Source organism: Rhea americana, unplaced genomic scaffold (assembly GCF_003343005.1).
Source record: "Rhea americana isolate MKP2758 unplaced genomic scaffold, rheAme1 scaffold_21, whole genome shotgun sequence".
In the NCBI taxonomy this organism is placed as follows: Eukaryota; Metazoa; Chordata; class Aves; order Rheiformes; family Rheidae; genus Rhea; species Rhea americana.
The window spans coordinates 1,185-16,971 of NW_028186258.1; the positions used below are offsets into that span (position 1 = coordinate 1,185).

The following is a 15,787-nucleotide window of genomic DNA, read 5'->3' on the forward strand; positions in this document are numbered from 1 at the left end:
AGCCTCCTGGGGTTGCAGCTGCGGCTCTGGCTGTGGCTGCCACTTCCACCATGGCTACCACCACCGAGACTTGTGAACAAGGAAGACTAGCAAGTCCAGAATGGTTGGTGCAAACAGGTGAATAAGGAAGATCAGGGACAGACTGGTCCTTCCTGGGGAACCCAGARGCTGTCTCATGGAGGCAGGGTGCAATAAGGAGTGGGTGCGGCAGGCAAGCAGAACCCAGCACAAASCACAAACCTGTGGTGGCCTTTGTCATCACCATTGTATGCCCTCTCTGCTCCCTAGTCTTACCAATCAGGCTCATGGCTGTAACCTGCTACATCTGAAGATCTCTCACCTATTAGGGTTTCCCACTCACATGGACCTTGAATGTCTGAGAGGAYCTGTTGCACACAAGGAGGCTGTCATTTGGAGTGCTGGGAGCCCAGAACACAGTCCTGCTTTCCAGCAAGAGCTTTTTTAGAGTCCAAACAGCACCCTGTCTTGCCATCTCCCAGCACATCCAAAARTGTCACCTCACAACCCACAACTCTCTTCTTGAAAGCTGCTGCAGCAGCTTTGGTTTGAAAAGGAGTCCCAAAGAGAGTACTCAGTCCTTTACTTCCCTGTATGAGGAATCAGGTGAAAATGTTTGCAGCACAGATGGGATGCATTTCAGCTGAAGTCATGGCAACATCTTTCCAAAAGCTGCTTTCAGTGTACAGACCCAAGCCTCAGTTACACAGAGTGCACTCTTCATCTCTGAAGAATGTATATGATTTTTCTTCTTTTAGCAGGGAAAGTTTCTTTTCTCTGTGATCCAAAGATCTCTAGCATCAAACTGTGTATTGCCTGTTAATACCCTGTGTTCTCAGCAGAGGTTTGCTAGCTCCTCTAGTATCAGCGTCTGAAATATTTTACTCAAAATTTTTTRCCCTCCCTGATGTCTATCCTGCTGCTGTGGAGCAAACTTAGGCTGTTCAGTTCAGTTTCATTGTTCCTTTTCCCCAGTTCCTTCAATGGGACACTTCCAAGTAAAACAAAGCAGTAACAGTGAAGATACCCACTTCAGAAGAAGACATCTAAGATAAGATCCGTTCTCATAGGAAAACATCATTATGCTAACACTGTAAAAGGGACACTCCCACATTCCAGATAGCTGAGGAACCACGGGGATAGTTGATTAGAGAATACGAGCCTTACATTCCRTCTTGCACTGAGCCACGGCKGAAGAATTACAGAATCRYAGAATTACAGAACAGTTAAGGTTGGAAGGGACATCTGGTGATCATCTAGTCCAACACCCCTGCACAAGCATCATCTAGAGCTCATTGGACAGGATTGTGTCGAGACAGCTTTTGAATATCCTCAAAGAAGGAGACTCCACAACCTCTCTGGGCAACCTGTTCCAGTGTTCTGTCATCCTCACAGTAAAGAAGTCTCTTCTCATGTTCAGATGGAACTTCTTGTGTTTCAGTTTGTGCTCATTGCCTCTTATGCTATTGCTGGGCACCACTGACAAGAGTCTGRCCCCATCCTCTCTTTGGAGCTTTGTACATATTGATAAGATCCCTCCTAAGTCTCTTTTTCTCCAGGCTAAACAGGCTCAGCTCTTACAGCCTTTCCTCATATAAGAGATGCTCCAGTYCCTTAATGAACTTAGTTGCCCTACACTGGACTCTCTCCAGCAGCTCCCTGTCTCTCTTGTATTGGGGAGCCCAGAACTGGACRCAGTACTCCAGACATGACCTTACTAGGGCTGAGTAGAGGGGAAGGATTACCTCTTTTGACCTACTAGCAATGCTCTTCCTAATGCAGCCCAAGATASCATTGGCCTTCTTGGCCACAAGGGCAAATTACTGGCTCATGGTCAACTTGTTGTCCACCAGGACCCCCAGGTCCTTCTCTACAGAGCTGCTTTCCAGCATGTCAGCCCCCAGCCTGTACTGATGCAAAAAAAAGAAACCTACCAACCCTCTCTTTCAGCTGAATGAGCCTTTCCTTCCCTAGCTCCCAGGGTCAGTATAAACACTTTGAATATAGAGTGGGGAATATAAGCTAAAGCACAAGAAGAGAGCAAAAGAATGAGTCCTGACCAGAAGCCACAACAGGATGGCTTGTGCCCCTTATTTCAAGTTTGGTTCTTCAGGAAATCATGGCCATGCTCTGAGGGCTGGCTGCAAGGCTTAGTGGTATTCTCTTTGAAGAAGATGAACTAGAATTCATGGACCAAGATTCTTCATTATTTCCCATGTTGCCAGTCCTCCCCAGGGGAGAGATTTAATCTGCATTCTCTCATTTCTTTGATATGTTAAGAAAAGCAGCCAAAGGCCTTATTTCTATTTGGTAACATGGCTGTCCAAAATTTGTAGAAGAGCTCTCAGATTTTACCTTTTGCACCCTACTCTGGTGCCTGCTCACACTTTCTTGATTGCTTGGTGCTGTAAATGACTGTAAATGCGTGAATTTAAGCTTGGATGTGAGATCCACCCTCCTTAATGCCCAGAGTCACAGACACTGTGATTCTTTCAGAATGCACTGGAGTCAAGGAAGGTGATCCCCTTTGAGGAGGCTGAAGGACAAGAGGAGCAGAGCTCTGTGCACCTGTGAGGTATGTGCTTTGACGTTCACTGGAAAGGTTGTGTTTTCCCTGGATGTTCAAGTCAAGTTTAGCACTGGAATTATTACATACAAAGGAGAGGAAGGAAATGTTTTCCTGTCTCTTCTGAATGTTTCATTTCACAAYGAAAAGGAAAACATCCCCAGAGGTTCTGCTGAGATTTGAACTCAGATCACTGGATTCAAAGTCCAGAGTGCTGCCCATTACACCACAGAACCACTTCTCCTTAGCTAGGGCCGTCTTCTGGCTGCAGAACAGCAGATAGAAAGAAAGAGGAACCAAATGAGCTGAAGGCTGGGATGAGCCATGCTGGAGAAGTGGCCAGGGCTAAGGTGTCCTTGAAAAGAAAGAAAATTCTCCATTCCTCATGAGCAGCCRTGAAGGACTCCATGAAGAATGTATGCCACCATCTGAAAGGGCATGGCTAGAAGGTCTGACATTCAGTGTCTATCGTGTCCCAAACACCAAGCATATCCGTTCATGAGAAAAATGAGGCTGTGCAAGTGAGTTTAGGGTGCTGAKGAAGAAGCTGGCCTACTTTCCCCACCCTACTTTTCCTCCCTACAGGAGATACTAGACTCAAAGGCCAGGTACAGCAGCTTTTGTTGGCTTTGTTATTTTTGTTTTTCCTCAAACTGTTCCATGTCAAAGGGAACTGGACTTGTGGGTTTCTTAGAAGGCAATATCTGATGCCKGACTGGCACATGAAAATCTACCCTTCCTTTGATCTGCTGGCATCTGTTTGAGACAACTTTTAGTCCCCCATATAAATCCTTGACACTCCTAACCAAACACACCCTGATCCTATCCTTTGAACCCTTTCTACTGCACACAGCCCCTCCCTCCTCTCCCACTGACAAGAATCCTTCTTGATTCAGATCAAACCAGGCTGCCAGGAAGGACAAGGATGGTCCCCTTCTACCCAGCCCCAGGCACTTATGATGCCAGGGGCATATTAGCAGAGTGGCATATGAGCTCAGAGCCCTTCAGCCAATCCTCAGTCTCTCCTCCTACATTGTGTCCATCCTGTTGCGTCCAGGGATGCTGCTCAGCCCTATGCCTTCCAACCAATGCAAGTCCCTGCTGACCACCTGTCAGACCATCCCTCAGAGGCCTGGTTGGCTGCTGCCTGCTCCTGCTTCCATGTGGGTCCTCTCTGCRGTTTCCCTCTTTGTGCTGGGCTCTTCTTGCCTGCCCCACCCACACATTATTGCACCCTGCCTCCATGAGACAGCTCCCAGGTTCCCCAGGAAGGACCTACCTGTCCCTGATCCTCCTTATTCGCCTGTTTGCACCAACTGTTCTGGCCTGGGGAAGGAGCTCAGCAGAGGGCTATGCTTTTCAGTCCTATCCTCCCTCCTGGCAGGGACTCTTGACCAACAGAGAGCCATGAACCTGGCAGTCGTCCTTGTTCACAAGTCTYGATGGTGGTGGCCATGGTGGAGGAGGCAGCCATAGACACAGCTGCAGCTGTAGCCCTGGGAGGCTGACAAGGTGGCCRAGTGGTGAAGGCGATGGACTGCTAATCCATTGTGCTCTGCACGCATGGGTTCAAATCCCATCCTTGTCGAAGCCCAGGGACTAGCCCAGAAGGAGGAGSTGGCCTTTTGGAGCAGAGGCAGCTCTTCCCTTGCTGATGCTGACAAGTGTCATGGAAAGGAAGGGGAGGGAGGAAAGGGAGGAAAATTGGGTAGACCTTGGAAATAAAGACTAATCAGCCTCGTATTATCTGGCCCCTTAGAGGTTAATGCTGCACACCTCATGGAAGCCATACCCAAGCACATGGAGAACAAGTAAGAGGCTGGGAAGAGCCAGCACAGATTCACCAAGGACATGTGACACAGCCTCTCACAACTCCTGGGCCAACTTGTGAGAGGTGAACTCGCTGTGTGGACAAGAGGATATTTGAAAACTTGGCTGGAGTGCCAGGTCCAGAGGGTAGCAGTCCACATTTTACTGCCAAGCTGGTGGGTAGTTAGCAGTGGTGAGTGTGAAGGAAAGCAACTGGAAGTATATGGGGCTGGAGCACTTCACAGGTGACAAGTAGCTGAGGAAACTAGGCTTTCTTATCCTGAGGAAGAGAAGCCCAAGGCGGGCATTCATTGACATCATTCTCCACTTGAAGAATGCTTTAGACAGGCTAGTGCCTGGCTCTCCCTGGAGGGGCACCACCAACAGACGAGAGGAAAAAGCTTTCACCACGAGAGTGGTATAGCACAGGGCAGTTGCCCARAAAGGCTAGGGTTGCCGGCCTTAGAGGTGTTCAAAGTGCAACAGAGCTGCTTGCTCTGAAGTCTTTTACAACCTAAAGCAGTCTCTATCCCTATGTATAATCTATAAAAAAGATGAACTGGCTGGCCAGCAGAAAGTATGTGAGGAAGTAGTTGGACAGTGGGAACAGCCTTTGATCCAGGGCTGAGATGAAGGGGMTGATGGCAAACAGGGCAGATAGAGTGTGGCAGTGGGGAGCAGCTGGCACTACTGGGATGATCTGCAGCTCCGCTAGTTCTCTATTCACTGCAAGGGCTCACATGCACATTTGCACAGGAGCATGACTGCAGGTGGGTAGCAGCAGCTGCCATAGCAGTGGCCTCCAAGCCATCAGAGTGCATGGCTGGGAATAAGGAGAGATTGATTTCAGCAAGACTACCTAGATCCTGTAGATTATCTTACTTCTCAAGAGGTGGCATGAAAGACCCTCATGGGGACACTGCCAGGGCYGAGAGAGCTCCCCACGAATTGCTCCTGCACCATTTCTGATTCTCCTGCCTGCCCTGCCTTGTAGGGTAGAGCAAAAGAATGGTGCTGCCTGTTGTCCCAGGGCTGTGTGGGGGACTTTAGCTGCCCCTATGGATGGCTCTCTGGGGTGGCCACCTGGCTCCTTCCCTTTTCGGACGATTTGGGCCCAAAGCAGGTCTTGGTCCTGTGGCTYCTGCACAACTGCAGCTCTGTCCTGGGGCAGGAAGCTGATGAGGGCTGCGAGCGCTCAAAGGTGGCCATCCTTCCCACTCCCTGTTTGCTGCACCTTGCCAGCTGAGACATGTCTGGTAAGAGCCTGCAGAGACCTCTGTGCTAGCTTTGCTCTATTGAAATCACTTCAGTGAGAGGAAGAACCAGCATTAATAACCTGGATTCTGTCAGCAACTGATTTTAAGAGTATTTAGAGATTTTAAGAGCCTGACTGAAGAGATTTTAAGAGCCTGATCGGTTGCCCTCTGGGCTTCTCCAGATTAGAGGAACACGCWTGAGAAGAGTGACTAGCGAACAACACCAGAATGATGCTGCAAGCACAAACCTGGGGCCCTTCTCGAGGGAACACCCACTCACATGGCTGCAGAGATGCTTTTGAGGACCTGGGTAAGYAGATCCAGAAACGATCATTCCAACCCTGTTTCCCTCTTATCTCTCTACTGAGCTTTTTTTGTGTCCCCCTTGGAGTTTAGCACCCCATTAGCCACCTAACTGGGGTGTTCATACTAAACCAGCTCCAGCTCCCTTTCTGCATCCGGCTGGGCCATGCTGCTGGGCCAGCTAACAGTTAACCTAATTATCAGCACTTCCCTATCAAGGGGTTTTGTTACACATTTATCCAGTGCTTGTMAATTGGGGCAGTGACTCAGAGCTTGAGACTGCGGGTGCTATTGTACTCCAGGAATATGCAATTTACTTGAAAGAGCCCATATTACAAGAAATACAGATCTGTATCCTACAGCAGTGGCAGCTGTGACTCCGTATGGCTCTGACCTCTGATGTGAGTTCCTATGAGTTAGATTCAACTTTGCCAAGGATTTAAGAGGTTAAAACATGAATGAAAACACTGTGTTACTCAGCAGAATAGAATATTATTACRAGAAATAATTGCTCTGCAAGTGTGAAAGGGTACAGCTTTGATCACCCTGAAAAAGCTTTGAGAAGGCATTCGCTTTTGTTGYTTCTGACTTGTGGCATGGTTTCTGGATGGTGAGAAAAGCACCTCCCGCAGGCAGCTCTGGAGTTGAGCTCCGGYTGTTTTCCAGCCCCACTGTAGATGCTACCTGGGCACACAGGCCCTCTTAGCAGTTTTCCTTTGAGCCGTGGTTCAGCAATGTCCAGAAATGACACCTGGTTCTACATTTCTCGGGGCCTGGGATACATCAGTCTGGGGCTGTACTACCTACAGATTTAGCTGTACTGTCCATCCATTGCTCGAGAATCCAGGGACAATTATACCAGAAGGGAGGCTCTGCAGAGCAGGGCTCCCTTTGCTTTCGTGCAGGCAAAGCCTGGCTCCAGCTATGTCTGGCTCCCTCCTCCGCAGTGGACGTGGGGTTTTTCTGCCCAGCTTCACAGCCTCAGCACCACTGACCAGCCTGCATCTGTGGTTTCCTCCTCTCATTCCTACAGCAAATACTAAGCTCTTAATTCCTGAGCAAATACATTGTTCCTGGCTTTTCATAAAAATCAAGCGCGGCTTACTAAAATGACAGAGTAATGGCAGCTGTGTGACCTAGATTCAACAAATTGCATTCTCTCATGTATTTTCAGGGACCTTGTCATATTAAAAATATTTTTTCTCATTGCTTTATCAYGTCAAAATTTTTGTTTTTCTCACTGCTTTTATTATTTTAGAATAAACTGAAAAAACAAGCTGTGTTTATACTGAAGTTACTGTATTATCTATTCCGTTAGGTGCAGGTGGACAAAGTATAAAGGCACTTGCTAGTCTGCTCTCCAGAGCTTCCCATTGGCTTTTTCTAGGCTGAGACCAAGCGCTTTGCAATTGCAGCTGGTTGCTTTACTGTTGGATTTCTGTCTCATTTCCAGAACTCAAGTAACCAGGCCCTGCAGCCATTTATTCTCACCCATGCCCTGAAATCTTCATGCCTAGACCTGGCTGGTCCAGCACCRTGGTGAAACTGCCAGCACCTGTGTCATGCTTGGAGAAGTGATGCCAGCAAGACTGCAGAAACAGGAGTCCTGCAACTGAYTGGCACAAGGTAGGCATGCAGAGAATTGTACTTACATATAACCCCCTTGAGAAATGACAAATACTGAGCTGGATTGATCCCAGCGCCATGCTGAGCCTGGTGTGTGCACAGGATCACAGCTGCAGGGGTAGGATCAGCTGAACCTGCCATACCACCAGACTGCTCGGATCTGTCCCAGCCAGTCTGTGTTTGAGGTGGCTGAAAGATGAACCTGAGCAAGGTGGTTTTCCACTTACTCACCTGAATGCCAGCGGAAGGCAGCTGTAGAGACTTGTATCCAAAGACTTCTGCCCTTTCCAGGTCCTCTCACAGCACAGCTTCCCTTTGTTTGACAAAGCAAAGCAAAGCAAATAATATGGTATAATTGTGAAAAAAGTGCTCAGGTTTAAGAACGATGTTGGCATTAAAGCAAAATACATTAAAAATACTAATGTTTTGCCTGCTCTCTCTATTCCTGTGCTGTAGAGCGTGGTCGTGAGCAAGGGCTCTTAGCTGGGGCTTTTCTTTCCTTTGCAGTGACTATTGGGAGTACCCAGTTTTGTGACGGTGGTCTCTAGATCTGTTCTCACTCCTGTAGCTGAGAGAGGCTCCTTCACGTTCACCTGAAGGCASTGCTGAGCACCACTGTGTGTCCTTGGCCTCCAAATTTTCCTGAGTTCACTTACCTTTGTGAGGACAGTAGCGGAAGGAGTCATGCGTTTTTCCATTATCTCTAGATGAATGACTTCATTTGCGTGTTTGGTTTCACAGATGGGGAGAAAAAGCCTGTGTTAGGAGCCGAGTGGTTTATTTCTGGATAGTGTTGGGGACATTGAGCATAGACAAGGATCCCTTTTGATATGAAATTATTTCCTGGATCTTCCCTTTTAAGATGCTTCCATGGAAAAGCAGCTCTTACCTAGGTAATGTCCACAGAAGGTGGGATCTGAGTTGTGTGAGTGGAATAGAGAGATCAACAAAGAGGCCTTAAGAACTGAACGTAGTCCAATAGAAACGTGCACAGGATTTTCAAGAATGGAACAAAAGAAAATGGGAACTTTAGTGTCCTGGCTAAGTTCCTGGTCGAATACATATGTTGCTCGTGTTGCACTGCAGTTTCATGATGTGTCTGAGTCTGAGTTGGGTTCAGACCCAGAAATTGTTGAAATTCAGCATCGAAATAAGTGAATCTTGCATATAGTTAGCCTGTTTTTAATTATGCTCTAATTATGTGGTATTAARTTATGTAATTATTTGTCTGTTTTTACATATGAAAACTCTAAATACAATGCCTTTTGGCTAACGCCCTTTGCCCCTCTTCTTTGTCCTTCAAAACTGTGGGACTGTTCAGATTCAGTATTTGCCTGGGTCAGCTGTTTAACCAAATTTTTTCCTGTGCAATTCTTACCAGTATAAAAGGCCAAATCTAGTTACATTTTTGTTTACTTTTACATAATGTCATACAAATGACCAACCACTAGGTTTTATATGACRGGCTGTCCCGTTTTCCCTTCAGCATGAGTGGTCTAGGCCCTTGTCCCTTGCCCAGGAGAGCCCTCTTAGACCAAGAGCATCTTGACTTGATGTCTGGAGAGAACCTGACTCGCTCTGCTGGCTCTGGCTGAATCCCTGCATCCTGGCTATGAACAACCACCTGCAAATGTCTCTGGAAATTGTATGCGTGTCTGGGACCTCCCTTTTTGGCAGAGAGCGGTCTAGATACCTCTGAGCTGTTTTTTTCATCAGACCTATAAAGTTTAAGAGCCCCTATGGGGCCTTTCCTCCATGAGTCTATCTAATCACAAATTAACTAATAATGGTTTCTGAGTTGTCACTTCGTGCTGTAGTGAAGGTTCTTCTTTTGATTGCTTTCAGCAAGCAGCATAAGTGGCTCTGTGAACGCCACTTTCCTGCACTGCAGGGACGGGTGCGGTGACATTCCCTRGATGGTTTCTCAGCACCGTTCAGCATTTCAAGGAGATCTGGAAGATGTCTGTTGCTTTTCCAAGCTCTTCCTCCTGCAGCTCATGTTTCATCTTTGTTGCTTCTCTTTGCATCTTTTCAAGTACTACTCTGTCTGAAATGTGAGACGAACTGTGGATTTGCACAGCAATATAATGTTATTATTTTGTTCTCTATTTCCTTCCTAGTAATTCCTGACGTTTGGTTTAATTTTGTGACCTGTGACTGCAGATAGCACTGAGCTAAGTTTTTGGCATGTGCACCCTAATCACAACATCTCYATCTCAAAGGGGTAATAGTTGATTTAGACCTCATTGCTATGCCAAGGGATGGTCAGATATTGTGTCAAGAGTCCTTACTTCCTCCCTTCAGCTTTCATTAGCCAAAAGTCRTCTTCTCCTACTCGCATCACACATGTTCATCTGGAAAATGGGTATCTTGCCATATTAACTGCTACTAATAAAAAGGCAGTAATGGCTGTTATAGGTGTATGTCTATTTTTAGAGCAAGAAGGKAAAGCTGAACAGCTTCAAATCATCTTTTTCATTTGTTCGGCTCCTGCTTGGCAAGCAGTCTTTTGGAATAATGAGGCTGTGAATTGCTAGGCTTGTGCTGCCCAAAATTACCAACTTGCTATATTTTCCYCCTGAAACTTACATCTCTTCAGTGTTGCACAGTCTGCAAGATTTCAACTAAAAGATGTTAGCAGAAATTATAGCAAAATGAAAACATGTGATGTGCCAAAAAATGAACATCCCATGGTATTCAGGCTGYAACATACTCGAATCGGCCTGTGCTTTATGGAAGAACAATCATCTCTACAGACAGGCGAGGTCGTCGGAAAGCTGAAAGTCAATGYTCGAGGAAGCAATGTGAGTCTTCAGGCAGCCCCCAGATATGGCAAAGAGAGGGGGGAAAAATCTTGCTGAGGGCACAGAGTCAGACTTTGGAATGAAAAAGTTAACTGAGAACAAGTGGAGATTATTTGAATAAATAGGCCAAAGTCAACTTTAAACAGGGCAAGAAAGAGAAGCTGCGCAGTAATGAGTAAGCTTTTGGCTGCAAAAATGGGATTAAATCAATAGTATCTGTTGATTTTGCACAAGAGGTTACAGTCTATTGCAAGCTACTAARCTACAGGCAGTAGGCCTGTGGCAGTATGCCTCATGTCGCAGGACACACACATGCGGTAAGTAAAAGCTCAGACCTCTCACACGTTGCAAGCTCTCGCTATCTCTTCCTCTCCATGATCCTATCTACTTCACGCCAGTGGGCTCTGGAACATGRCATCTCCAAGCTGGCTGGCTTGCAGCCAGGAAATTCTGGCATTTAAATGTCTCCTTTTATAGCAGACAGGGAAGCTTGATTCAAAGGTGATTCTCTGCTGTATTTTCACTGCTGGGTGTACTCATTGGCACTTGTACAGAGCAATCATCCACAGAAGAAGCACAACTAAATTTCACTATGTGTCACTTGACAAAGATGATATTGTGATGTAGCCGGTTGTCTTAAAACAAGATGAGAGAACCAAAGTCCTTAAATCATATAGACTGCCATTTACAAGCTGTTTCTAGTATTTTCACTTGCCAGTTTATTAGTAAATAGGCACCAGATTCCCCTCCCTGGGTGGAAGAACACACCTGTTAATTCCCTTGTATCACCAACAATCACCACATTTTACTACCCCTATCTCATCAATGCACAGTAAATGTAACAATACAGACTTATGATTGCACATCCCTTTCAAACAAAGAAAAAAGGTTAAAAATCTCCAGAGAGGGAGGCAGAGGCCAGGCCTAGCAGCATCAGAAGATCAGACACACAGGTCATTAAATCTGTTTGTATTTGTCCTCTGGAACATAGATGTGAGAAGTAAAATGTTAGCTCRTCCTCTGCTTCTCAAGGGAAGTAATAAAAATTTTACAAGGAAGTATAACAGGTTTTCAGCTTGTTGAAATTTGCTGTGAGGTGGGAAGTAAATGGAGTAGCACAAAATTCCCTATTTTTTCTTACCAGAGCTGAAATATTTTCCTCTCTGAGAACAGAATTCACATCACAAATAAACTTGCTTTTTTTTTTTTTATATAATGGGCTGAATTAAAAGCAATGGAGTCAGATGTGGAGTGTGAGTCATCCAAGGAAGAGGTATAAAGAATGCAGCAGAGGCCCAGCTGGCCCTTGCTGGTGGTGATGTTAGTGCTGTTTCCAGGATTTCCTGGAGAGATTCCCCCAGAGCAGGGAATGATCCGGGGGGGGGGGGAGGCAATAGCCCCTCTCGCACCCCAGGGTTCCCCCAAGACAGCTGCACARCCAGCAGCCTTTAATCCCTGGTCTGAGTTGGTGGAACACTTAGCTGAGCTGGTAAGTGAGAACTGGAAGTTATGGCTTGTTTATGGGAAGTTGGTTTGTTTGGGTTTGCCTTTTTAATTAGTCACATTTGGTATGCTTCCATGTTTTTTTTTTCACTGTTACTAATTTAATTTCTTTTCCTGGAACATTGGCCCACCCATGTGCTCTTGTTTCTGGTTTTTGCTTGTGAGAGCAAGAGGTAGTATGCAAGCAGCATATTCCAGGCTTTATGAAATCAGAAAAGTATCTCATAGGCTCTCTCTTTGAGGTGTGCGATGCCAGGGATTGCCTGCTGCTGCCCTGGCTTGCTTCTGCAGATGGTGACTCCTGCTGGCAGGTCCAGCTGGTGCTGCTGAGCAGCATGTACAGCTTTGATCTCCTGGGATTCATGTTGAATCATGTTTTGAGAAAAAGTCTCACTTTGTGCTGCCATACTGAGCTCATAGCCTTCTTGAGGTCATGGCTTATGGTTGCAAGCTGTTGCCTGAACTGGCCCGAGAGGTCAGCAGTGCTAGGACGAGGACTGGTCTAAAATCTCTTTGGTTCTTGGAGTGTTTCCTTAGCTCTCCTTTTTGATAGTGCTACATAAGCTCATGCTGGGCTAAGATTTGGGAACTGTTGGAGTGGAAAGCAGGAACTGGGGCTAGGGTATTACCTACTTCTGCTGCAGAAAAGCTGCTCCTGAAGATACACCTTTAGTAGAGATTTCTATGGTAATTGTTAGATAAGTGTTGTGAATTGCATAAAACCTACATACGGGCTTTAAAAGGTAGCTTTTGAATCTGTAAAAAGAGATTTTTTTTTCTCTTAAATTCCTTCTTGAATCATTATTTTTAGTAATTTCAGAGGGATATATGTTTTTGAATTGGTTATGCACTGTGGAGCCAGAAGTCATTGCAGGAATAACTGCATGTGAAAAGAAGACAGAAACTGTTCTGCATAATCTTTATTCCCTAAATAAAATTTCGTAGAGAACAATCTGCTTCTCAGTGTARTTTGTATCAGATAAATCTAATGGTGAAAGCTTTGCTTGCAATTTTTGAAGCCTCTTGGTTTTTGCTATTCCCTAGGCCCTATCTAGATTTAAATTTCTCAGAAGGCACATGAGAGCCACTCTGAGACATCAAGGAATGTGTCAGCAAGGTCAYTGTCTTTTAAATAATCAGCTGTACTTTATAGTAGTATTTTTTTTTATGTTTGCCTAAGTATAATTGTTACACAATTTTTTCATTATAGGTATGGTAGGGATCTATCAAAAGATATGGACTCAGCATTTTATAAATGCAGACAGAAAGTGGTGACCTTACTGAGCACATGCGTCTGGAAGTGAGCTGTGGCATTCAGTAACCATCTCAGGCAGGTCTTTATCCACCTCTCCTCCAGCCAGGAACATTCTCAAGAAAATCTGTAGCTATGCTGTGTATATTTCTGTGTGCTCCACTGGCCAGACAGAGCCATAACAAAGCACATAGCCAAAGCCAGAGAGGCCACAGCACCATAAGCCTTTTCACCTCCTTTAGAAATGATGTTTTTCCAGTGGGGTAACTGTAGGCAGGAAACACTGGATCCAAGTACTAGCAAAGAACTAGTGGATATTTTCAGCCTCCTGACACTTCCTATTGGTAGCAAGCACCAAGAGCCAATGCTTGCCACTGCCCAGCTGAGCACTGCTCAGAGGAAAGCAGAGCTGTTGGCCCTCCGGAGATAAACCAGGCTGAATTTGGAACCAGCTACAACAGCACTAAGGTGGTTGACAAGCCTGAAGTGGAGCTGACTTTCTCCTAGTGGAAGTGCTCTTTGTATGCCAGAAAATGGATGGGGAATGCTTAACAGCGGCATAAAGAAAATCCTGCTCTATACAAGCATTTCCCCTTCTGGGACAGAAATTTCTGCTTGCTTCTTCAGGCCATATTGTGTTTGCTTGGCCTTTGGCAGGACCGGATGACATGCAGATTATCAGCGATACTAGACAACAAATCCCATTGTCCTAGAGAAGGAAAAGATTGCATCACTGTTTTTCCAATGTGGAAATCAGCTGCTGAGACCTGGTTTCCCATGGATACCAGCTCAAGCTAATTCATAATGGGATGACAAGTGCTCTTTAGATGCATATGAGATGGCTTTTGTTGCATGGCTCCTTGACAAGAAAAAAAAAGGGTTGGAGTAATCGCTAATTCTCTTACTTGGCATTGCCCCCTTCATTCAGAAGAAAAATGAGGTCTCTAGTCCTAACAGAAGATCCTATGCATGCAGACTGCTTCAGAAATACAGATCTAACGAGATGTCTTTGCAGRCTGGAATCTAGCATCAGTCTTGGGCAGGTAAACTTTGTCGTGGCTTATAAAATATTGCTGTCGATCATTACACATTTATACTTTGTGTTACTCCCTTCCTCTTGGTGGATGAAATGTGCGTGCTGTGCAAAGAGGTTGCTAGACTAGCAGCTTGCCCATACTGCTGATCTACTACCAAAAGTTAACCAGTAAGACATGCAAAAAATGGAAGTAGGGTACCAGCAGTTGGGAGCTGACCTCCTGCATTTTTGTCCTGTTTCACACAGTATAATTTTTTGCTTTTGAGAACTTAAATCATTTGCTTGTTCCTTAATGAAAGCCCCTTTCTTCAGACTGCAGATGGATCATGCAAAACAACTGCTTGGTGACTAGTATTTCTTTCTAGTGCACCTAGGGTAAATCTTATTCCCTTGTCATCCTTTGCGAAAGGCTGGAAGTGGCTTCAGTTATGGTCCAAAATGCATGATTGGAAATGAAAAATGATCCCTCAACAGCTTTTTGTGTGCGATAGAGCAGTTAGCTGGGATTCAACTTGATTTGAACTGCAGCACCTAAATCGAATATGCTGTGCCTTGCAACTGCAAATAACTTGCTGGTGGATTGGTTTCTAGTAGTTACTTTCAACTTCCCTGAAGCAGGAGCTTTGATTTGTGGCAGTAAATGTTTCAGATGTCTGCCCTGAGGTTTCCAGGAAGTACTCCTGGGTTTCTCCTGACCCTGCCTTTAGCAATCAAGTCATGTTCTACACCTGCGCCATGCTTTGCCAAGTTTTATGCAGCTCTTTAGGGGCGGGTGTTATTCAAAACAGAACTTGGAACTTCCAAGTTGCTGCCATRTATAATAATTGCTGTAGCGATCCCCAGGTGAGAATGCACAATAACATTACAGAAATATGACGTAATTCAGATTGCCTTAATGCTTTTATTGTAATGTTTACCAAAGCAATGTACTTTGCTTTGCTGCAGGCAATTAYTGTAAAAGCTTACAAGCACCAATGGCTGCCCTGAGCACAAGAGGAGAGTTGGCCCTCTTCTACCCCTCATCCAAAGGCTGTGCCAACAACCAGATGCTGCTACAGCTGTTAACTTGCAGGTGTTTCTGCATTGTTTTACCTTTACAGGGCTGTGCCAGGACCTCTGCTTGCAGGTGCAGCTCCTGAGAGGTCCAGCTGTGCTCTAGCTGGGTAATAGGGCTGGTGGAAAAGCCTGTCCTGGACAGGAGGAGCTCTTTCAAAAGGGTCTGAAGCCATTCATGATACTTGTGTTGTTCGCGCAGTAAGGACTGTGTCTTCAACTGGACTATGTGGATAGACTAATCGTTCCCATAATCCTATGAGAAGAGGCAAATAGACTTGCAGCTAATGATGTGTAGCTTGCTACTTGGGGGGAAGGTATTCCCTTGCAGCTGCAGGAGGGGAGTCTCCTCTCAGCAGATGTTTAGAGCTAGTTTGACTTTATTGTGTTTGTACCTACAGATCATAGATGATCTGCTTGCACCCATTTGCCTAACCCTGTAATGCTGCATCCTCTTATTGAGGAACAGTAAGTCTACCCTTATTGSACATAACAGACCAAATAATTCCCTTTGTGTAAATACTGCAGTGACTTTTCCAGCCTTGAAACTGAAATAGTCTT

General features: G+C 45.6%; 2 non-coding genes across 2 annotated transcripts; one reads left to right on the forward strand and one right to left on the reverse strand.

The window, feature by feature from the left end:
• Positions 1–2,748: 2,748 nt before the first annotated feature.
• Positions 2,749–2,820, reverse strand: TRNAQ-UUG (transfer RNA glutamine (anticodon UUG)). The gene has a single exon. It is a non-coding gene; the product is annotated as a tRNA-Gln (tRNA).
• A 1,270-nt stretch (positions 2,821–4,090) lies between these two features.
• On the forward strand, positions 4,091–4,172 carry TRNAS-GCU (transfer RNA serine (anticodon GCU)). The gene has a single exon. It is a non-coding gene; the product is annotated as a tRNA-Ser (tRNA).
• The last annotated feature ends 11,615 nt before the right edge of the window (positions 4,173–15,787 follow it).